Raw genomic sequence first — 24957 nt, 5'->3', positions numbered from 1 at the left:
TTCCTGCACGGAGCCTGTAGCCTACATTTGTTCCACTATGTGGCTACAAAGAAGATGGAGACTCCTTTTCAGAAGGAAAAGATGGGTAATGGACAATTTTCTCCTGGGGAGATTCCAGCTGGACATCAAAGGGCAATTTCTCACACTAAGAATAATCAGCCATTGGAATAATTTCCCCAATGAAGTGGTGGATTCATCAACACTGGACACTTTAGATTTGGCTGGACAGGGTGCTGGGACATCTAGTCCAGGACATGCTTTGCCAAGGTTGAATGGGATGGTCCTTGAGGTCCCTCCACCCTGGTATCCTGTGATCCTATGATCTCTGATGTTCTACCTTAATGTCTGAACACAAAAGTGCACACTTCCACTATCTTATCGGCCAATTCAAATAGAACACAAAACAAAAAATAAACCAACATCCTTTAAGATTCAGATATCATTTACATACATAACACATACAGATTGCCTGTATTTTGACAGTGTCTTGAGTACAGATGATCTGTAGGAAGAGGCTGAAGGTAATGAACTCCCTCATGTGTTTCAGAATTCAGCTGCTGCTGGTTTTAGATGCAATGGCAGTTTTGTATCCCTGCTTTTGAGATTGACAAATCAGGACAAGGTTGTTGTGCATAACTTGAATCAGGTTAAATTTACCTAAATATCACCCTCATCTACTAGATGATGCCTTGGTCTTTTTAAAAGCATCGAAAACCTGGAACAGAGTAAAAACATTGTGAGTCTTGTTCTCAAGGGTTGTAATATTCTTAGTCCTAATCAATAAACTAATTGACCTATGTCAAGGTGATGAACTAGGATTTATTTTAATTGGAAATAATTACTTGTTCTTGAAAGCCACTTACCAGCCTAGGTATGGTTGAAGCAACTAAACTAGTGTAGGAACCAACACACAATGCTTAACAAAATACTCTATAGAATACTTAGTTTTCTATAAGATGTGATTTTGCCTGCTCAACAGCTACTTTCTCTACACGGCTATCTTTCATCACAGCTGACCTGGCAGAAGAACAATGATTTAATACTTCCGACTTAAAAAGGATAAGGAGAGACAAGCAGGGTACCAATGTGATAAAGGAGTGAGAATAAAAGGCCCGGGACGGAAAGCCAGTTCAGGTTCATGTGATATATTCTTCTGCATGAGTCTTTTTATCTCATCCTTTATATCTTGGCTGCATTTACAGTAACAATGTGGCTCCTCTTTCCCATCATCATATAGTTTAAATTGATGGACAACTTCTATTTTATCAGAGATATTTTGCCAGGAGAAAGAAGATAGGAAGAAGACTATTCTGAATTAGAAGATAATTAGTTGTTTTACATAATAAATTAAATGGCTAAAGCTTTTGAAAGTCTCAGTTAAAAGGTGACCCAGCAGAACATTAAGTGCTTGGTGGCAGGCAATTTTGCTCACACTAATAATGAAGGAGAAGATTGTGTAAATCTGTGTTCTAATCACACTACTTAAATCACAGCAGGTAACTGCTGTTGTATCCTGAATGAATACCTCTGGCATAAGCACATTTTCTTATATAGAGCATATACTCCTTGCAAACTGAAGACAGACAGGATATGTTATCACCAAAACCCGCTTTGATTTCATTATGATAACAATACTAATGTGAATCTTACAATTCATGTGAAGATTTTTGGGGGGGTTTATCTTAAATGTTGGTATGCGGGAAGGGGAAATACTGCGGTACCCAGAGAGACGTTACAACTTTCTCTCACCTAATACCATTATGGTATTTAGAAATAAAAAGCAGTAGTTTCTGACATAAGTATTGTTTTGGAAATCCAAATAGTAGAGATAAAGGGTTGGATTATTTAGTTAAATGCAGCTTCTGGTATTATCTTGTGGTTGGCTTGGTTTGGAATTAAGTGAGGTTTTCAAACTAAACACCCTCTAAGTTTCAGTTCCAAAGTTGGCATGTTTGCCATCTCTCACAACCAAGATTTCAGGTTTATCAGTTTAAGGGCCAGAGTGAAAGCAAGTTCAATGATTTACTTAGATCTCATTTAAAGCAGGAAACAACTCACAGTGTTTCTGTTAGGCAGCTCAGTAAGATTTAGCAGAGCTCCCAGTTTCAAACAATGCATTAAAATAATGGGGGGAACAAAAGGAAGAAATTGTATTTATGCATAGTCTGACTGCAAATGCTATTGTTATGCCCAGGTATAACAATCAGATACAGGTGTTGCTCATATTAACATTTCTTGAGGGATTGTCAGTATAACCAGGCTATGGGGAGATGGGTTGAAATTAAAAAACCTTAATCCAAACTTGTGGTATTTCAGTTCTGACTCTTTCATCCCCTTAGGGGTGAGGCCGAAGGATATGGAATCTGGATCTAGTTCTTTATTCTGTGGCTTGGTCTCTTTTCCAGGTCCCGCAGAAACATGGTCATCAAGATCTCCTGACAATTCTCCGCATTTTAGTTCTTCTAATGATAATGTGCAGCAAGCCCTGCCCTTTTCCCCATAACTTTATGCTTTTTACATGACTGCAGCATGTAAACACTAAAAAACGCAAGCATAGCAACTCTGTGAAATACACAGAAACAAATGCTCACGGAACAGCCTTTCCCATATTTTCATCGGAATTCCACAGACCTGGGATCTCACATGCAGAGCACAGTTACATATGAACCAACACACTGTGATGCCATGGACTATGATGAAGGAACAGATTTCAGTCCTGGCCTGCTAATGAATCATTCTGCAACAGTGGGGCTGTGTGGGATACTGAGTATTACAATTACAGCAGCCAAAGCCTTGGGGACATAGGTAGAAGCTGTATAGAAATGGGTAGTTTGATTCTCTCAAAAGATCACCAGCACTTTTAAAATCATTCCAAGAAACAGAAAATATGGACTGAAAACTAGGATCCCTTCCAAAAGATGCAATCAAAGCCCTGATACCTGTTGTTTCATCACAGCCAGTAAAACTTCTGTAATTATCTGAGGACACTGAAGCCTTTTACCTGTGTTGAGTGACACGGCATTGTGTGTCTTGAATTGGAAAGGTAAATATAATACATGCCTGTGACAGCATCTCAAGAAACAAAAATAAGGAGAGATCCAATTACAGGTGAATACTAGCATAATCCTGAAATTGTTATTTCCCCTTCCATGCTATGCACCTTCCCAACCTCCAAAATGACTATTGACCTGCTTGCTTTTTAATGCGCTTTAAGCTTCTGCAGAACATGGCCCTCAAAATACCTTTTTGTGTTTAATCACTGAGAGTAGCCTCATCATTTAGTCAAAAGACTCTGCTTTAATCAGTGATCTCCTTACTTAGGCTTACAAGGAACAGAGAGCATTCTTCTGTAACAAACCTCTGCTCCTGAAAAATGAGGGATTGTGTGGACGCTGAAGGCTGAAATCCTCCCAATGTGCCCCAAGGGATGCCAAGTGTAGCTCAGGGAAGTACAAAGGGAACCTGTTCTTGCTGCTTTTCAACTATGGCCCTACTTAAACTGCCACGGGGGTTTCACATTTCATTCTCCTAAGGTTACTGTCTCAGGCTTTCTGTAGAAAACATTAAGGACTAAGGCCCTGCTTTAAACTGCCTTCCCTGGGAATAAGGCTGGGCTCATAACCTTACGGTAACTAACGACTCATGTTCAGTATTGTCTGTTTTTCATGCGTGAATCAACCAGCCAGATATATAGAGAGAGCTCCTAATTTAATCTGTTGATCTATACACACACAGAAACATGCATACACGGAATGGAAAGAAGGTAAAATCAACTAAAACGAGCACTTTATACTTCACAAGGGCTTTTCATCTGAAAATGTCACCTTCTTTTTAGACATTTGATTAAAATTCTCACTACAATCTTAGAAGGCACAAGCCAGTAATAGATATTATGCAGGAGGATAGCTTGATCTACTGTTGAAATGCTGCCACTTCAGAGTGGAGCACAGCATCTGGTTTACACATCATAATAGTTTAGGACATGAAATGAAGGTTCTTATAACCAGCTGAAGCTGTAAAGGAAAATGTAGGTATAAAGAATTTTAATTAGCTCAATCACTGCAGCCAGAGCCCTGGGAATGCCGATGAATAAAGCAGGTAAGATTCCACCACTAATGTTTTGACTCTTCTGACAAGCCCCCAAATCATTTCATCTTGCCTCTAAAACATGTTCTCACTTACCTCAGCTTAAATTAAGACCTAGGTCTACTAAAGCTGTAGAATCATGCCAGATTTAAACAAGGGTGAATGACAACAGTATGGCATCTGGCAACTACAGTGTTTACCATAGCTATTAGCCACATCCCAACTGTGGCTGCGGGGTGCCATGGCTGCGCTCTGGCATGGTGCAGTCTAACCAGAAAGATGATTCCTGCCCAGGGGAGCAGTGGCAGTTCTAGAGTACATCTACACAGGCAGGAGTGGACAGATGAGGGCTCTGCCTGCTTGTCAGGCTGGCTGCAGGCAAGTCTGCTTCAACCTCACAACCCAACTAGCTGTGCTGGCCAATCACCATGTAATCAACCTTGGAGCAGGCTTGTGTGTCACCGGCTCAAAGCATAGAGAGAAGAGCTCGTGTGTGCACCTACCAACACAGACCCATCTTCAGCACTGGTGCCTCTGGCTGTTGACACTGCTTAAGAACTGAAAAGGAAGGGTCCTGTTTACTGAATCACATTAACTCACATTAATTGGGACACTGAAGGAAGAGTGACTGAATGAAGTAGGCAGCCTTTGTGAGACAGAAAAACTAAAGAGAAACTTGATTTTCATTTTCAAGGGTAGGTAAAGCGCAGAAAATCTTGTCTTCCCTTTCCTCCTCCTCTGCTTTTGACAGACCTAATCTTTCTCTCCTGAACATAACAATCCCATAACAGAACCCATAACTCCAATTGGAAAAGGCTGTTGTTGCCAGCATGTGAGAAGATGAAGAAAAAATTACACCACAGCCTGCTCCCTCAGAATGCAGAGACAATAAATCGTGGATGGGGTGATCCGAGACATTTAATATGGTTTCCAACAAATTCAACTAGATCCCTGGGTTCTCATTGGCACTAGCAACGTGTAATAGCCAAATAAACAGAATATTGCCAACACGTCCTCTCACCCAACAGATGTGCAGTTCTTGCTCTTATTGCTAGTGAAGACACAATATAATACATGTGCAGAAGATGACTGCAATTTAATTTACACCAGTTGTAGCATAGAAATATAAGCCACTACCACCACACAGAGCTGAAATCATGGGACGGTGCCATCTGTATGTAATTGTTAAGGTTACGTTTTCCATTACATTTTCTTCTGGAGGACGGGGAGGATATACAAGTGGGTAGCAATCATAACAATCAGGCCTTACAAAATATCAGTCAGAAATCACACTGTCGTTTGCTAAAGGGGTGATTTGCATTTCATTCTGACACGTCGGAATGGTCTATTTCTAAACAATGTCACAGAAAATTAGATAAAATTGATTTTTTATCCCAAATATTGTAAAGCAATAGGCCAAACAGATGGACAGGTATGGCATTACTTCATCTGTGGCATACTAAGCTTGGCTAAGGGCCTGCGGAGTACAAATGTTTCAGCAGTCCTTAGGGGTTAACAGGCATTACATTCAGTGAGGCCCAGAAATTAAAAGATCTGGGAATTGTTGCTCTTTGTTTTAACCCTGGAAGAGGCTGCTAGGCTGGGAGAACAACCAGCCTAGCTGGACTAAGCAGCTTGCCATTTTTAAAGGAGAACTTCAGAAAATTTCATGGCAACAACTGAAAACCAACCCAAATTACATTAAGACTGAATTTATTTGTTCTGTTGCATGTATTTTCTTGGAAAATAAATAATTTTACAAAGACCCAAAATACGCCTTGTAGATCTAGGAATATTATATAAAGACTCTGCCAAGTCTTTCACCTGTTTGCATCTTCCTAAAGAATTCACTAGTAGCTTACAAGTAAAAACTGAGGGTGCTTCTGATGCCCTCCACACCTTTATACCTTGTGTGTGCCCTTGTTCTGCAGTCCCCCTGAGTCTTGGAGGTGCTGACAATTGTCTACAGGGCTGATCCATAAGCTCAGGCAGTGGTCTGAGGGGATGGGGTAGCCTGGCACTATATTTGAGTGGAGATTATGTTTGTGGAATGATGCTCTGAAGCACCAAGTTCTTAGGGTCTCTGCTAAGGACTAATCCGGATCAGAGTATTCGCCTTCCAGAACCCCTGATGGTGTCAGCTCCTGCAAAGGGACACCTGCAAAAGGCTCTGTAGCAGGAGGGAGAAATAGTGTTTAATTTAAATACACTTTTGCTGTGTACATTCATACAACATTGTGAGTTGTGCCAATGAAGCCAATAATTTTCCAGTTCCCTCAAAAGTTTGCCCAGGTTTTGTGAGGACAATTTCTTTCCTGTGAGCTCTTTTCTGTAAAACCTCAGATTTGCATATGCTAGTTACATTCATAGGCAGAAAAAAGGGAAAAAGGCATGGCTACCCAACTGCACAAACCCTGCCTACAAAAACTCTGTGCTGCTTCTCATAAAGACTCTTGGATAGGTCAAAACAGGTACTAATTTCTTTGAAACTCTGACCTCTGGCAGTCCTCTATAGATCTGGAAATACAAACACTCCAGGAGAGAACAGTGCTGCAAAGAATTCACACTTTCAAAATGACAATATACCTGTCAGCGTATGGCCATTCTCCGACATCTTTCAAGATAAGCATTGCAGCCAACATGCTCTTTCAGTTAGAAAAATCTACACTAAACAGTTTTACCAACATTTGCCCATCCATCATTCTGCAGAACAAAATCTCTGGCAAAACTGCCACAGACCAAGACTTTGATGGATAGGGGCTGGATGCCCTTCCAGTGAAATCCAAGAACTTCAGCTTAATTGTTTTAACTGTTAAAAGTGGCTTTTTTAGCAAGTGATACTTGTGAGACAGAACAGTAAAACACATTTTGGCTGTCTTTAGGTTAAAACAAAAAATACTTAAACCCTTTCTAGACCTGTATATACATGTTAAAAAACAATTCAGGCCTGCAGAATGTAAGGGTTAAGCTTCTGTCCACTTCACGTTGAAGTGTTAAGTGTTTCCAGAGAGCCTGGAACTCCAAGTGGGCAGTGCACACTTCAAGCTAACTGGCAAAGAAGTGTTGCTTTAGGCTTAGAAACACTGCCCTTTCACTTCTGGGACCTGGGTTTATTCCAGCTTAATCCAACTACAAATTGTTGTCTTGAAAAGCTTGCAGCTTCATTTAAACTCTTCCCTCCTTCTTGTAGCCTATAATTACCCTGCAGTTAACATTCTTGTTTACCAGTGGTGATTTCTGAGTTGTGTCAGTACATGTGTGTTTATGTAAGAGATGGAGTCTTTAATAAAGGCTACATGAACTGACCCAATGCTCTTGGGAAGGATAAGACAAATTGGTGTGGAAAACTGAAAGATCTTAATGATCCAAAGGGGAGTTGAGTATTAAGACAAAGCACAAAAATAAAATATCTAATTTGTTTTTGTTTCATTTCTTTGAAGGACCTACCACAGAGTTGTTTCCCCTACCTGCTGTAAATAATTGCTTCTGCAATGTTCAGTCATTCAGAGGCTGCTGGGTTAGAGTAGTTTCAGGATGATAAAGTACTTTGCAGATAAGTTTATATGAAGAAAAATTAGACCTATGCTGCCAGAATAGTGACTCAGCCTAATGTGCTGGGTTACAGGCTGCCCTGGTCTTGAGTATCATGGTTCAATCTTGGCAACAAGGACCAGGTGAACATTGTGTTCCTCACATGGAGCATCTAGTCTCTGGGGCTTTGGCTGTCTGGCACGTGCTTGCAGAGAGGTGCTACTGCACGGTCAGTTAAATGGTCTCACTGCCTTAAGCAGCAAAACCCATCTGCTGAGTTTCTGTGCAATTAGGTGCATTAAGTCCCAGAAAAGATCCTTCAGAAATAACCACAGCCTTTAGTGAGATGCAGTGTTTTCTAGGAGCATTACGGTCTAGACTGTAATAGGAGCTGGGAGCATACAGGACCATTTCTGAGTGGGATGCAGAATGGAATGAGGCTGTCTCTAATACATACCAAGCCAGATTAAAGAAGTGCACAGTGGAAGGTTGGCACAGGATGGCACAAGAGCAGATGCTGCAGTGCACAAAACAGTTTTGTTGATGCTTGTGATGCACTCAAACTTGTTTTCTTAGTGTGAGTGCTGGCTCAGAGATTTTCTGTTGTCTACGCTGACTCTTTCTTCTAAAATCTGCGTGTAAAATCATACACAGTGGACCTGCAAAACACCATCAGTGTAATCTCACTTGTGTGTCACAACGAGCTACAGACAACTGCTGAGCACCACAATTACACTGCAGTGCTAGAAAGACATGAAAGTGATTTAGCCGTTTTAGTTAAAAATCAGTACAAGTGGAATACTATGGGAAGGCACATTTAATAACTAATTAACACATAAATAATTATTGTGCTTCTGAGGGCGTTTGGAGACTGCCCCAGACAGAGGTAACATGAGAACTCTGTTTCTTCCATCCATCCATGCATCCGACCATCCTCCCTCCACTGCCACTGCCATATTGTTGGTGGCAGCACCAAGATGCTCACAGCCAGCTGCAGCCATTGGCACCTCCCTGGCCTCAGTGTATTCCTGCTTCTCTTCCCCCCGCTAACTCCCTTCTTTCTAAAGGCCCAGGAATCCCTCTCCAGTGCTGCCCTGCCCCTACTTCTGGAAAAGCAAACAATAATTGGACATCAGTGAATTGAAGAAATGCTTTCCTTAGAAACTCAATGTGCTGTAATTTCTCTAACACGTTCATTCATGCTGGCTTTCCTCTTTTCTTTTGCTTTCTCCTCATCTATCAGCTACACATAGGTCTGCCACTGCCCATTATTTAAACTCATCTGAGCAAGCTTCCATGAGCTGTAGAAAGGCAGAAGTACAGCGACTCCTCAAACTAGTCTGCTGCTAGGAGATCACAAGTCAAATCATCATGTGCTAAACCTCCACTCTGATGATGATGAATACCCACACCGAGAGCCAATGAGCTATTTCACAATCTTCATGCATGTTATCAATAACAACATCTTATATTTACAGTATTCCAGTAAAAAACAAAGCCTCCCATCACTTTAACGTGTGTGACAAAATGAAACCATCCAAATGAGAGAGAAAAGCAGTATTTTAGAGCCTGCTTTGACATCCTTTGCTCACAAGAGCTAAGGCTCGCTTGCAAGACCAGTTTACATGGTTAAGCAGTCAGATTATAAAGCCTTTTAAAAAGGTTTGAAGCTTTGCAAACATCTTTTGGGGTTTGCTACAAATTTTACATTAAGCTGTATGTTACACGCACACCAGAAAGACTTACCATGGATTTATAACTCCCTGAGAATTTCTTTGTCCCGTATTATTTCTACTAGTCTTAAAGCACTATCAAAGCTGAGGTTCTAGATGATGATACCAAAGACCTGCATTTCTACAAATTTTCATGCAAGTTTGCATGGAGGAAAGCATTCCCATGCCAGGGAATAGCCAACAAAACACTTGAAACAGAAGAAGAGAAAAGCTCTAGATCTGTAGCAATTTGGCAAGTAGAATTTGGCACTTTGGGATCAACATGCTTTTCTAGTTAAAAGTGCAAACTATACTATTTATGCCCAAGAAGGATGAATCTTCTGGATGCAGCTGGAGGGAGTAATAATCTCTTCAACAGCCATATGAGTTTTTAAGTCTGCCTTGAAAAAAACACTTTCTCCTGTAGCTTAAATCGTCTCATGTATCCTCCCACCCTGGGTTAATGAATCTTGACTACAGTTATTCTGATCTTAAATAAAGGAAAAAACTGGTGTACATTAAACATAACAGTTTATCCCTGTTGTTGGCACTAAGGACACTAAGGCATTCAGACTGGCAGGGTCTTTCAGACCCTTCTGTTTCAAAAGCACAGGTTGATGCTCCTCAGATGATGGAGGAACATTACTGGTATCATCACACACTTCTCACCCAGACTTCAGCTCCTGTCCATCTTTCTGAGGGTAGCATCAGATATATCCAAGAAAACATCCCCCGTTCCAGTTCTGAAGTACCCCAGAACTGTGTTTTGGGTTTTTTTTTGAGCTAAAGTACCTTAAAGATTGTAAAGGTGGATGGAAGATGCAACAGAAGGTGAAATGATTATAATTTTCAAGGGTTGGGTGCAGGTGAATCCAGTCACAAAGCAGAAAATTCAGTTGTGACTTAGTCATTTAAAACCCTATTGCAAATGCAGCTGAGGGCACTCATCAGCGTTGTGGTGAAAGCACGAAACACCCCAAAAAAGAACCTGGGGAACCGCTCCACTCATACAAAGGAAAAACCTAACAAGAATTTAATAAAACAACAATCTCAGCAGCAAAATGACTGAGGTGTTTCATAGGCAAATGTAATGCTAAAACCACCCTTCCACAGCCTCAAGAAAAACTGCACTACAGCAACGATGAGAACTTGATGCAGTGTATTTTCCAAAGCGCAAAGAGCCAAGAATAATATAACATCACCAAGCAGACTTCAAAGCCCAGTTCCTGCACTCACTCTTTGCTCCTCTGCATCCCTCCGATGCCAAAGCACACACGGATTGGAGGGCTCTGCTCAGCAGCTGCTCAGGATGTTTGACAGATTTCCCAAACTCTTACAGCACTTGTAAAAGAAGTTTCCAATCGAGGCAGTGCTTTGACTGTAGCATTTGCAAGAACCAAAGAGAAAAACAAAGAAAGAGGCTTGTTTATTGATTGACTGACAGAATTTCCACTTATTTCCTGGAAAAATGCAGCACTGTCATTGTGCAGGGTGTTCTCGTGGGGAACTGCAGATGTTTACAGCAGCACACAGGAAGACTTATTGCTCCAGTAGGGAGTAAAGTCATTTTGGGAACAAAGCCTTGTTAATTCAGTGCATTAATTACTCTATGAACTATTCTAAGGTGGTCAAATTGAAAGCATCCAATTTTAAGAGACAATAAATTCATCCTCCATCTACAAAGGCCTTTTAAGAAGCGGGAACACTTGCTATCAGGCTGCATAAGAAGCACATTGGCAGAATGAAGGTTTACAAACAATACTGGAAACCAAAACATTCAGGAGTGCTAGCCAGAATCCTCACAACTACTGGGCTAGTCGTGCCAGTAGCAAGATTTCCTGAGGTTTAATGGTGCATTTCTGCTCTTGCCCAGCGTGGAATACTGAGGGCTGGAGGATGGCTGGGAGTGATGCTGCAGACCATGCTGCAGAGCTCTGGGGTGCTCTGGTAGTGAGGATTTCAGCCTGAGATAAGCAGTGGGAGCTCTGCAGACCAGTACACACATTTTAATTTGCAAAGGTTGAACGCAGCCTGAAACCTAAAGCAGATATGAGTCAAGATCATAAATTTTTATCCGGGTTGTTATTATTATTATGATTATTTATAATTCATTGAGTTTCAGAATACCAAAATGTGATTAGACCCCTGACCTAAAAAACTACCAGAGCCAACTGCTAGTTTCTCTATAGCTCCTGTGAGCCTGATGAATCAGGGCTGCAATCACACCCAGGAGCAAATCTTAAACTCAGGTGAATGCCAAATAGTTTGGATGAGCAAGACATTAACCCTCATCATCCCCAACACCCATCCCAAATATCCCATTTCACTGCCCACTCACATATAATGGGATGGGAAGTGGTTTCCATTAGTCTCAAGCTATTTTTTTTTTCCCAGTTTAATAAAAGGTAGCATCAAAAACTCTTTCTCAGCCACAAATGCCACACATAGCCAGCAGCATGATCTGGCAAGGATAGTGGAGATTAGTTGCGCTCCATACATGGCAGCATTTCCAAATATTCCATTAGGCCAGATCAGTCCCTGACAACAAAACTGGGGCAAGGAAGATTCAACTTGGCTATCGTTTTGCTTGGTGGTGGTTGTTTTGGCCATTTTTGTGGGGTTTTATAACTTGGCCATGATCTTGTGAGCTCTGGGTTGCATGTGAAAGATTGAAGGCAGAATGCGCATTTGCTAAACAGAAGTTCACAAAAACCATAGTATTTTGTTTAATATTAAACCTAGCGATAAAAAAAAGTCAAATAGTGGAAATAACAGAAGCCATATGAGCTGAGGGAAAGATCAGGGTATGTGAAGGTACCCTGATGTTCCATGTTCCAGAGTTTTCCCATTGCCTCTTCCACTGGCATACTTTATACATCGGTTTCCCTCAGCTGTGAAACAGAGAAAGTGGTCCTCATGCCATGAAGCATCTGTATTTAATAGATGTCTGTTTGTAAAATGCTTTAAACATGTAAGCCATATACACACACCACTGCTGCAACTTCATTTTTAAAGTAGACAAAAACTGACATTAGTTTAATGTGTGACAATTTATATCAGTATTTTAGAAAAAACAAACCACTGAAGCTTTGGAAAATAACTAAAAACTTATAGCATGAACCAGTGGTGTTAGGAATAAGCATCTGGCCTCTCCTACATCATTAAAATACTTTTATTTGAGAACACACAGTTTTATCAAGCACAAGACAACATTGTTGCATGGCTAAAATGCATACAGATCCTTCAGCTTGTTCAGACAGTGACCACCCGTGTCCTGTTTGCAGCTACTGCTTCTGAAAGACCTTTGAAAGGCCTGACCAAGGGCTAAAATATATTTCATTCATATCAAGAGGGCAACAGAAGAGGATCAGCTCCAGGAAAGATGCCTTCAAAACCCATTATAGCTACGATCATCCTTTCCTATGACTGGGAGCACAGGACTGCAACCCCAGGATGTCCTTACATGGGAACTCTGTTCTACCTGTAATCCCCTCCTATTAACCTTCAAATCTTAGAACAGCCATAACCTCACTCTCAGTCTAACAAATAACTCCAAGGGCTCTTCTGACACTTGCTCTTTCTGATTTTTCTTTTTCCCTATGCATTCTGGAGTGCCCGGGACAATGACTTGTAGCTTTCTGTTACTCAAAACACCCCATGCGTGCTCAACATCTCTATTTTTACAGCTAGCCACTTCTGCAGTGTGTCTTTGATCAGATTCCTCCAACAACCTCACATTAGTGCTTTGTGTTTAGATAAAGAATGGTTTTACTTCAAACAGAAAATTCAATCAGATTCAAACCCTGTAGACTTGAGATAGAAATTGCCCTAAAATTTATTGTCTACACATGTCTAGCTAGAATTTCACTTTTTTCACACAGTATGTTTAAGCTTAATAGACACTGTAACAATTATTTATCCCACAGACTGGAATGGCTTGGGTAGAACAATAAGAATCTTCTAAAAACATGTTTTTAAAGGTAAAGCCAACTAGCTTTTCAGCTTCAAATTTAGGTTTTGCAATAAAAGACATTGTATAAAACATTATAACCATTGGAAATGCTTTAAAGAAATAAATTGAATTTAGAAAGTTCATAGTTATTTTTGCGAAGGGAAATGTGGTGGGGAGTTTGGATTCAACATTGCACGACATCATAAGTCTTGGAATACTTGGAATTCTTGAAAGACAGTGGAATTTCCAGAGCGCTAAAAGAAAGCTGATGGTGTGCCAGTTTTCTAAAAAGGGTAAGTTGGACAGCCTGGCCAAATACAGCCTGGTCAGCTTCACTTCCTAGACAAGAAACTATAGCAATAATAGCAAGCACAGTGATTCCACCCATGCAACTCAACTCAATACCAAGCGCAGTGATTCCACCCATGCAACTCAACTCAAGAGCATTTATACTTAATACAAATCAATACAGGTTCACAAAAAACCCTTCTGGCTGATCTTCATCAAGAGGTGTTCACTGAAAAGCCAGAAAGATACAAAATCAACATGAGAGATATTAAGAGGATTAAAAATTAACTAAATGTGTTTAAATGCAGTTCTCTGCATTTAAATGGGGAGCCAGAAATGTACTTGCCTACTGATAACCACAAAGTGATTGTAAGACTGCATTAAAATATGAACAGCAAGAAACACAAAAATCAATATTGATCAAGGATGATTGTATAGAATATTGTGGAAACAGAAAGGAGAAAGAGCTTTGTCACTGATAAAGTGTGACCTCCATCACATGGTAACCTGCCCAACAGTGTCAGCTTCAGTATAGCCAAGTAGAATGTTACTACAGGGGCTTGTATTGTCTGCTCAACAGTGACTCCAACTCCTTTGCAGGGATCAGAGTGGATAAGCAGTTTAACAAGAACTCCCACATGCAATGGCACAACCAGATGTGGAATATCCAATATGGGAAGTGTGGTTACATCATCTCTGCTTATGGTACTAGTGCAGCTACTACCCCAACACTGTTACACGTTTGATATCTACAAATTCTGACTTGATCTTGCTCAGTCTGGTTCAGAATTAATAACTAAGTATGTTCTAGGCAATGGTGTCTATGAGCTACATTGATTTAATTTATTAAGCAGAGGGTTCTGTGCTAACTTTGTAAGTACCTAAAAGACGAAGAGAAATCTAAGAATTTTAAGTCTAGAGACAAGAATGCTTTCAAGTCTAGAGAGTAAAAGGTGCACAAATACTGACTAGGGACTAAGGAGCAAATTTAAACACTCTGGTTACCAACTGTTGCAAGAAGTGAAGACAGACTGATGAATGAGTGGAAATTGTAAGATCAGGATTTTTCTAGTTCAACAGGGATTAATCCCTGTGATCTGTAACTGTTCTACATGACCACAGAAGCTCATTTTTGACTATAATCTTTATGATCTATAAATCACCAGAACATATCACCTTCCCAAAACTAACAAATGAAAGAAATGCATGATTTAGCCACATGAGAGAAGCCGGGTAAACAGGCATCAAGCTTGGCACGGCCGTACTGTATTTACTAATATGTTATCTGGTTTGTGCATTGATGTGTCTACAGAGCCATTCAGGCATCTCCTATAGGAGCATCAAAACGTACCCAGTCAGATGGAAAATATAATTTAGTATTACCTTCAAGAGAAAATAACGTTACATGATTTAAATATTCAGTTTTTAACAGTACAAAATGTTGTTATTACTAACATGTGCAACCAAAACACTGCAAAGTGACATTTATGTGACTATCTATGCTTTTATAAACAGCGACAGAAGTTCATACTTGTATTAATTCTTGTCTGTAGAACAAGTCTTCTATGACCTTTCTGGGATGAAGACCATTTTAAATTGGTTTTTTAAATGTTCATGGTTACCTAACAGCTTTGAGCTGGTATGAAGGCACGTGATGCAGAACATGGACTTTATAAGAAAGATCAAAAGAAGAGAGGAAAACAGCCAGCATCAGACAGACACACACATAATAACAAATAACAAGGATAAAACTTTTGTGACCAATACTAATTCGAGAGCTTGGATGTTGAACTCCTAGTCTGATTGCCCAGAAAGGATGGAGTGAGGACCCTAGCTTGGAATTTCCTGGCTGTCGTCAATTCTGTCACAACCATAACATGTTTCAACATGTTTTCAGCTTTTAAATTTTTCCCCTCCTCTTTAATATAGTCTAAACTAGACATAAAATGGAAAAAATGTACTATTTCCACTGAGCACTGATGCCTTTGACATCTGCTTCCAAGTGTTATTCATCACCACCACAGTGTAACAATCTGAGAGCAAGTACAATGTACCTTTTGGAAAAAGTGAGTCTCTGTGATTGCTTCTCAAAACAAAGCCTGCTCTTTCCCCTGGTAATTAAAGCTCTATGGACGTTCATGGAAGAAAAGTACAACAGCCCACCTACTCCTCCTAGCAAGTGGTGGTGTTTGCCTTGCTGCTTCTTAGGGTCAAAGGCAAAAAGATGGTGTCCCACACCATGGGATATTGTCCCATACTCCCTTTTTTCAGGCACAGTTTCCAATATTTTTAAAGCTACTCCCATTCCACAGTGGTATTATTTTATGCTCACAACAATTATAAGTAGAGCGCAAGGAAAGCTAAACAGGATTTCTGAAACAACAAAAGTCTTGATGAGCTTCTGTGTCGTGGAGTGGACTAAACCAGATGGCCTTGGGAAACACACTTTGTGTTCCTGAAACAGGCAGCACCAAGACTGCAAATACTACTGAGGACAGAAGGCAAATTCAGCATCAACATGTTGGAAAGATGATCCAAATTCAAAGCATGAGATCCAACCAAGGTAAGTTCACAGTGGTGCCTGCAGGAGGGAATAAATTCATGTGTATACCTACAAAGTGCACTGGGATGCAGGGTGGTCATAAAGTTATCATGACTCAAAGGCGTGATTGCAAACACTGCACCATAGAGTGGGACTGGTTTTGGTCATAGGTATCACATGGAAGGTCACTACTCTGCTCTGTTTTGCACTGGTGAATCCGCAGCTGGGAAAGAGTCCAGTTTTAGTCACTGAACTCAAAGACAGATAAAGCCCAAGAGAAGAGACTATAACAGTATTAATTCAGAATTTTAATGTTTTGCCTAGATAAATTTGAAACAACCTGCAGATACTGGTCCATCATGGCTCCAGCAAGAAATGCTTTGTCAAGAAGGAGGTTTGTACAGTTAACACTATTCTCCCTTTGAAATATGGTGTTCCCATACAGACTGGATTGTCCTCTGTTGAGTGCAGGCAATTAAGGATGATTCATATACAAAAAGCAAGATCTGACTCTGCACAATTATATTCTCCTTTTTAGATAACAGTTACTCGCATATTAGTTCTAAGCATCATTCTGAAGGGGAACGACAGGAAAACTAAGCTAAGGTTACAGTAACGATGTTTGTCATTATTTTTACTCTGCACAGAATTGTCACTCCATTATGTGAGTTCTGATGAGTTTGGCAGCAAAACCAGAGAAGTGTGGGAATAAACGTAGATCTCCTTTGACACACGTAGCACAATGAAGAGAACGAAGTTCCAGGTAAGGACTTTAATTTAAATACAAGTGATGGCAATCACTATAGGTAACTTAGAAGACCTTGTTGATGGGTATGGCAATAAAATGAGTTTGGACAATTTCTGTGGCTAGTTATGAGTCAAACCCCCAAGTCTGTGAACAGCAAGCTGCTATGATTTCTCACTGATCTTGCATAGGACACTCACATGCAGTGAGCATGTCATAGGCTGCCAAGACCTTAATACAGATCTTAGCCACGGTCTACAGAAATCCAGAAACTTATGCTGAGTGTCACTCTTTTGAAAGAATCTGTGCTCTGACCTGGGGTGCAAATTTGCTTCAGCATAGTCTTTACAAAGTGTTGACATAAAGACATTACTTAATTCTTGTACAGCAAGGGTGATTTGTATGGATCATTTAGGACTGTCAAAATAGACTGTTCTGTGAATAAGGACTTGCTCCATGTGAGCTGTACTTGTGGTATCAAATTCTTGGGGAAGAAACTATGCTCAGACATTTGGGGGAGCAGGTCAATTTAAAATGCTCTAACACAGAAATAATGCTCTTTTCAAGAAGAAAATACTTCAGTGAAATACTAAAGAAGTAAACAGAAGTAAAGGATCTTGTTATAAAATCAGTCAAGTTGCAGTCTGTACTAAACACAGCAGTCAAAACAACAACAACCTAACCTAGCTATGCCAGAGCTCATTTTAAGGATTCATTTTCCTTTGCACTGATTTTGAAATCAAGCACTTAATTTATCCATATTTGGTCTCCAGCCAGGAATAACAACCCCCTACACTGGTAAATACAAGTATATTCCATTAGTTCCTATGCTAGTGTTAGAACTACTGACAAAGTGACTACATTTGGAACAAGAATTCTCTGCCGAATATCAGCAAAAATCTGGGATCTAAACCCTCTGCCATTCCACTAAACCAGCACCTATTTCAGGGAGTAGGGAAACTGAACAAATAAATGAAACTCCCTCACCTTTCAGCTGAAAAGGGGAAAGGCTGCAGTCTCTCATACACTGTTGCGGATGCAGCAGCCTTATTTGCTTTCTCTCACCTCCTCTGTAGGACTCAGACATAATCAAATCATGAACAAATTTATCAGCCCCATTATAATCTCCTTTAAACTGGTCACCATCGTGCCAATACCTGATATTTTTTTAAAGCAACATCACAGAGTTGGAGTCTGGTACCAAATTAACTTCTGGAATGAAACACGAATGACATGGCCTAAAACATGCAAAAGAAACATTTTACTTCTGAAGACTAAAGTCATACCATAGAATCCCAGATTGGTTTGGGTTGGAAGGTACCTTAAAGCTCATCCAGTTCCAACCCCCTGCAGGCAGGGACACCTTCCACTAGAGCAGCTTGCTCCAAGCCCCATCCAACCTGGTCTTGAACACTGCCAGGGATGGGGCATCCACAGCTTCTCTGGGCCCCCTGTGCCAGTGCCTCACCACCCTCATAGTAAAGAATTTCTTCCTAACATCTAATCTAAACCTCCCCTCTGCCAGTTTAAAATCATTCCCCATTTCCTCATAGAGCTTCCCTGCCTAAAGAAGAGAGTAATTCTGGGAAAAAACTGCCTGCTAAGAAATATGAAGTAGTAGTTACACTAGTAAGTACTACTTCCAGAGCACTGTATGAAATTGGTTCAGTCAACTTGATAGCTTCTGCCCTTTATAGCCAAGATGTCTGTGAAAGGGAAAAAGAGCAGGAAAAGCTTTTTATTAAAATAAATAATTAAAAAAAAAGCCACAGAAATACAAGGCTTTGGTAATTTTGCTGACTTTGATGCTATGGAGCCTCTTACACCTGCACAAATGTCAGGGAGTCATGTAAGTGATTGAAGCATTTCTGCTGGGATTTACTGACTTTTATTGATAGAACAATCTGCCAGACTAGCAGGCTGCTGTGATGGTTTGGTTTCCCTCCCAGAAGATCCAGGCTGTCGATGATGCTTTGATAGTGGAGTTAACCTGAACTCAAATGCAGCTCTGCATTAAGTCCTCCAAACAAGAAGTTTCAGTTGCTTGAAACACCACTTGGCACACATGTATTCATCATACCCTGCAAAGGTCAAAATTCCCCTCTAGCTATAGTCAGAGAATATCAGATATTTGCTAGAAACAACTTTATTTTGCTTACTAATTCAGATTTTTTTTGGTTTTGTCATCAGTAAGATACCCACTCCTGTTGCATAGTTTAAATTACATAGATTAGTGACACAGGCCAATACTCCCTAATGGATGCAGCACAGATCTAATCAGTCTTCATTTCCTGTCTACTACTGTCTAGTTCAGCCATCTAAACCACTTCCAAAACTCTCTGAACAGTGTTGTTCTATCTTTAAATGAGGGGGGAAAAAGAAGAAAAAAAAGAAGAAAGAATTCCCCTGTTCCTTTGCCTGGCTACACAGTGTGAGCATTATTTCTGTCCCAACAGCACCCTGAGGTACAAAAGGGAAAACCAAGCATGTCATTTTAGCTGTACCTATCCACTGCTGCTAGATATCAAACAATCCTCTGTTGAGAGAGAGAAGTGGAGGTTCTCTTTGGCATGGCCAAAGAGAATTGAATAAACAAAAGGCAAAACATCCCAAAGTGCAGCTGATCAGCTCTTCTAAACTCCTGGTGTAGCCATTTAATCAGAAAACAGCTGGGATGGAAACTCTGATATTTCTTGGCAGTCTGTGTAACATTTTCTTCTCACTGGTGAAAAGCGTGATCCCGAGGGTTTATAATTAGGCAATAATTAATCAGACATACAAGCACCTCAACAAATGACACAAAGCTTCAACATCTCTGAGCATTCCTTCCCTTCTTTCTGCTTTATTCAAAGTACACTGTGAAAGTCAAAGCCCAAAGTTAAAGAGTGAGAGGCTGCCTGGTGGGCCGAGGAAGTTCATTGCACCAGTCAACAAGAACACTGAAACATGTGTTTCTGATCTACAGCTAACCCAAAGGGGAAGAGCCACTCACATACAATGGCTTAGTGAAATTGTGCAATTTGAAGGATGATATGATAAGGACACACACAAAGAGGCACTACCATGACCAAGTTCTCTTATAACATCTTGATAACTCCCTCCCAACTCAAATAAATACTTAAAGCCCACCATTTCCTGCATTAAATGCCTTTAGCAATTGATGTGTGTGTAACGTACAAACCTTTCTGCAGACTTCTTTAGAAATAATTGCAATAGAATAAAGAAAATGCTGTTGTCTTTATGTCTGGTGGCATAAGTAATGCTTTGCTAAAACTCAGATTGTCAAAACAGACACAAAAATCCTAGTTCCACACAGTCAAAGCCCAGAAGACTAATTGCTTCGTGTTGCTGAAACATTATAAATGACAGAGGCATAGAAATGCCTTTGCAGTTACCATGAGTGAGCGTGAACTGGCAATAACCATGCTCCCAAACAAGTAGATGACTAATTTGACTGGTGTCAAAATCCTGGTTTTCTACCAAGCATCTCATTCCAACACTCACAAATGACTGTAGTGCCACTGAAACAGAACCACTTCTGCAGCAGACAGTGGCAACTGAAACCACATCGCATAACGGCTGAGGGAAATAAAATGTTGGCAAAGATGATGATGTCAAATCTCCACTCCTGTGAAAATTGCTCTGGGAAATTTCAAGAGCATCTCGAGTACAAGCAAATACTTTCAATTTATGTAGTTTCAGCTACATAAAGCAGAGACAAGACCTCAAGATTGTATCTTTAATTTTCTTCTTCACCCTCATCCTAACCAAGCACTCTTTCCTTAGAGCAAACTGAATAATACTCAACTCACACATGATCTTCTCCCATTCACTGTTAAGCCCAGCTGCTACACATAAAGTTGAGGAGGAACTAAAAGTATTCTCTCAACTTTTGCTTAGCTGCCAGCAGGATTTCACCCAGAGAGAGGTGGAAATTACAAAGTTGTTCCTTGTTCACTGATGTGAATGTAAGTGCTAACGCAGTTGTGCACAATCACCATTTTGGACAAAGCTCTGACATAAGTCAATAGAAATTGCACACTCAAGTGCATACATAAGTAAAAATACAAACTTTCCATTTGAAAATTAATCCAAGTATTTAATTATTCTATAACCTGAATCTGGAAAGATATTTAAAAACAAATAGTAACTTGGCTGAAAGTCACGTCTTTCAAGGAGAGGACGAGGGAGCGGCAGGGCAAAATTCAAGTATTTTGACTTTTTATTGTCAAATATACTTTTGCTTTGAGCTTGACATAAAACAGATTAAGTCACTTAAGAATTTAGCAGAATTTATTGCAAGTGTATTGCAAAACAACCTGAGATGCCCAAGAATTCAATCCTTCTATTCGATCATTCCACCCATTGCGCTTAGTGGAGTCAAATCCGGTTATTGAGGAGCACATCTGTAGCTAATACTTTTAGCTCCTTTTAGCTAGAAAAAAAACCTGCCACAAAGCCTTTTGGTGAATATGGAAAGGAGGAATGAATACTCACCAAGTAAAAATCCTAAGATCTTCCTAATGCACGTTCCGTTGGAACGAATAATGTTGAATAATTATCTCTACTTGGTCGCAAAGAAGCATAAACAAAAACCAAACAGACTCCAGGAAACACGATCACTAGTTTTCCATATGTGCTGGTATTGTGCTGGAGCTGCTGCTTTTTACAGCTGCTAACACTTTGCAGAAGGGCTGTGACTTCTCACTCTGAGCTATTGTCCTCCTGCTCTGCACATATGGGCTCTATGATGATGAGGCCTGAACAGGAGAGAAAACCATGGCCAAAAATGTTTCTTTGGGGAAACTGGTGTCTGCTGAAGATATCAAATATAAACAACATTTAAAGCCATTACAACGTCCCTCCTGGAGCTTCAGTGTTTTGCAGTTTCACCCAGTTGCCAAGAAACGCTATTAGAATTTGGCAGAAGGAGCACTGCAGTGCCATGTCTTGTGCTCATGACAGTTTTAGAGTGCAACGGGCCTCCTTCTGAGCTTGCTTAGGATGACAGAAACCCAGTGACATCAGTGGAATTCTTCCTTGTCTGCATCAATTTAAACAAGTCAAAATAAGCTTCACTTTCCACCAAAAGACAATGCTTCAAGCTAATTTGCCACTTTCTAGGGAGGGATCATCCCTTCTGGAGTTCTGTTGATTACCTCAAAGAGCTGTTAGAACTGGAAAACTCGAGTCTCCTGATACTAAATGGGGTGTTACCAGCAGTCTTATATGTGTTTTGCTTTGGTTTTTCAGAAAATCAAATATATTTAGCAACTCTGAATGGCACAAGAGCAGGTTACAGCAGACCCTCAGAGACCCGATAACCTGAGAGAAGCACATTCCCCCACCCATTTGCAGGCTTACTACTGAGCAAGCTGTGGTGGCCAAGGGTTTTGATAAGAGCCCACATGTAAGTGAACAGCAATGATGAAGATGACAGTTAAGGAATAAACAGAAATTTGTGTCTGAAAACCCAATGAGAGAAAATTCTATCTAAATTTTCTAATCAGTTCAAGACTTTAGACACACTAGCCTAGGAATTAAACACATGCTGGCTAAAAGGTGTGTTTTCTGTAGCTAAAATCAGGAGAGTTTTCAATATAAATCAAGGTATAGGTACTTATTTGAATGAGGTAACTCCTATAAAGCAAGACACAAGAATTACAGTGTAGCAAGTTGACACAGTAAACCAACAAAACTATAGGAACACAGACAACAGCAACAGATCCAGCTCAAAATACTCGAAGTGGTGAAAAAGTAACCACAAAACACCCAGCATGTAATAAGAGATGCAACTGGCAGTGGATAAATAAAGAGATGAGATGATCGATTTATAAGGGTTAAAAATCTCGATATTAGAAGTAAGAGACCTGGAAAACCACATTGGAAAGTTGATAATTTGCAAGAGAGAAATATTCCTCATGATGTAATATCTACCTTGTGGTTCGCTTGTATGATGGGAGCTTAATTAACAGATAATTCATGGCAATGCTACCTCTGCATTTTACTGAATTTATAGAACGTTATTATCAAACTAGATAGACTTTATTAAAAATGTAAAAGTCAAAATCCTACAAAGAAGAGAATCTATTTCTCCTGCTTCGTTTCTCTGCTGTCCTTCCTAGGAGTTAATTGTTTCTTGTTTGACTAAACAGAAAGTAACATGTCCTATAAATATATATATATATATATATATACGTATTTACATGTAAATGGTAACCAGTTGCTGAATCTTATACAAATGAACTTACAGTACCTTGGAAACTGTTTTATTCCTTTATAAGGAGTAAGTTGATATGAGAACAAATCCAGAAAAAATACTGAGAAAAGGTGAAACAGCTGTTTTAAGGGCTGAATAATGGCAGGAGCTCAGGAACAGATCTGTAATACATGCACAAGAAATTTCTCTAGAAATAATGATTTAAAGCCTAGTAAATACAACACAAGACTATTTCCTTTGTCACTACTTTTGCTGGTGGGATTATCAGTTCTCTTAACACCCTCTGCCACCAGTTTCCTTCTTTATGCTTCTATTTACTTCAACAACTTAAGCAGAGAAACACTGAGGCTTCCTGTAGGATTTTATGAGCCAGCTGGGCACACGATCATAGGCACTGATAAAAACAGCAACATCTCTGAAATCATTTGTAAAAGGTGTGTGATGATTACATGTTCGTCCTTACACCTGTGGGTATGTTCTTAACCAGAAAACGAGGATCCACAAAGTTCACTGTAATTCTAAGTCAGCGGTACCTATGAGAGATCTACAACAGTAACTGAGAAGCAGCATAATTGGCGAGCTGAACCATCAGGTCCAAGGCCTTTTGGTAAGCATGTTTTCCTGGAATATCCCCTTCGAAATGTTTTCTTTAAGTTTGTTAAAACAAGTAAGGTCTGCCCACCCTCTTATGTCTTGTTTGATTGGTTTCTTTCCAAGTATGACATGATCCCAGTCCATATGGTTTAAATTAGGGTGAGGCGCTTTGCAATGCTGTGACAAAAAAAGAGTAAGTCATAACAAAGCCAACCAAGTGCATGAACATGTTTAGCAAGACCACAGTTATGATTGCTTAATTCTACTGACCAGAGCCACATGAAACCTAGCCATGGATCAGATGCAGCAATGGCTAGTGCAAGTTTTTCCTCCCTTGTCTCAGCATCATCCAGGACATTCCTTTGCTGCTACTGATGGTAGCATTTGCCTCTCTGGTCATTTAAATGTCAGTTTACACTCAGATTTGGTAAATATCTCCGATGCTGCCTCTTAGTCAATGAAACACCAAATGGTATGGCAAGACCCAGAGATGTTTAGGCACTTCTGTACTGTAATTACCCTCCACACTACCTCAGCTTTCATGTCTCAAGGTCTGAAAACATTAAGTAAGTTACTGATACTTTTTACAATTCACTCCAAGCTCACATAAACTCAAATTAAGAAGTGTTACAACTTTGGCAGTCAGGTCCTGTAGAGCAGCACCGAAATGAGTGCATCCAATTAACTGAATATTGTCTCAAGACATTAGTGATGGCAACAGCAGAATAATCTGAAAACTTGGTTATAACAGAAGAAACATCCCCCCTCAAGTATTCAAAGACTCCAGCTGCCCAAATGCAACAGCCATGGGCTACATTCTCACATAAGCCTATGACAAGCTTGGACTGGGAAGGAATGGGAAAGTTCTCCAAAAGCGTAACTCCTCCAAGCATGGATTCACAGAAAAGCAGAACTTTCCCAGCAATATCTACACTGTCTCCAGATCAATAAGCATCTGAGATGGACAGTAAATGGTCCTCGGATTGATTTTGGGTGTCTTTATCACAACTAAACATCAGCTACCAGCATTTCTGCTGAGAGGGGAGCTCTCAGGAAGTCAGCTGGTGTCAGGCTCTGCCTGCATACAGTCTGTCCACTACCAACTTCCCAGGCAGCAGGGTGCCTAATAAAATGAGTCAGACTAAACAGGAGCTGTAGGCTCATTGGTGGACCTGACTTCTTGCTTACTCCATTATAATACACACCTAGCAGTTGTTATTTACCACGCACCCAACCACATTAGGGTAGCTGGTCTCTGTTAGCTATTCTTCCAAACCTGGCTCTTGT

General features: G+C 40.2%; 1 protein-coding gene across 1 annotated transcript in view; it reads right to left on the bottom strand.

Moving 5' to 3' along the window:
- Nucleotides 1-24957, bottom strand: part of ZDHHC15 (zinc finger DHHC-type palmitoyltransferase 15) — a 97757-nt gene that overhangs the window by 30906 nt on the left and 41894 nt on the right. The window lies entirely within an intron of this gene.

This window comes from Pezoporus flaviventris, unplaced genomic scaffold (assembly GCF_033815535.1).
Source record: "Pezoporus flaviventris isolate CSIRO_AGI_PZ_B2104156 unplaced genomic scaffold, CSIRO_AGI_Pfla_v1 ptg000005l, whole genome shotgun sequence".
In the NCBI taxonomy this organism is placed as follows: domain Eukaryota; kingdom Metazoa; phylum Chordata; class Aves; order Psittaciformes; family Psittacidae; genus Pezoporus; species Pezoporus flaviventris.
This window is presented reverse-complemented; position numbering and strand designations above follow the sequence as displayed.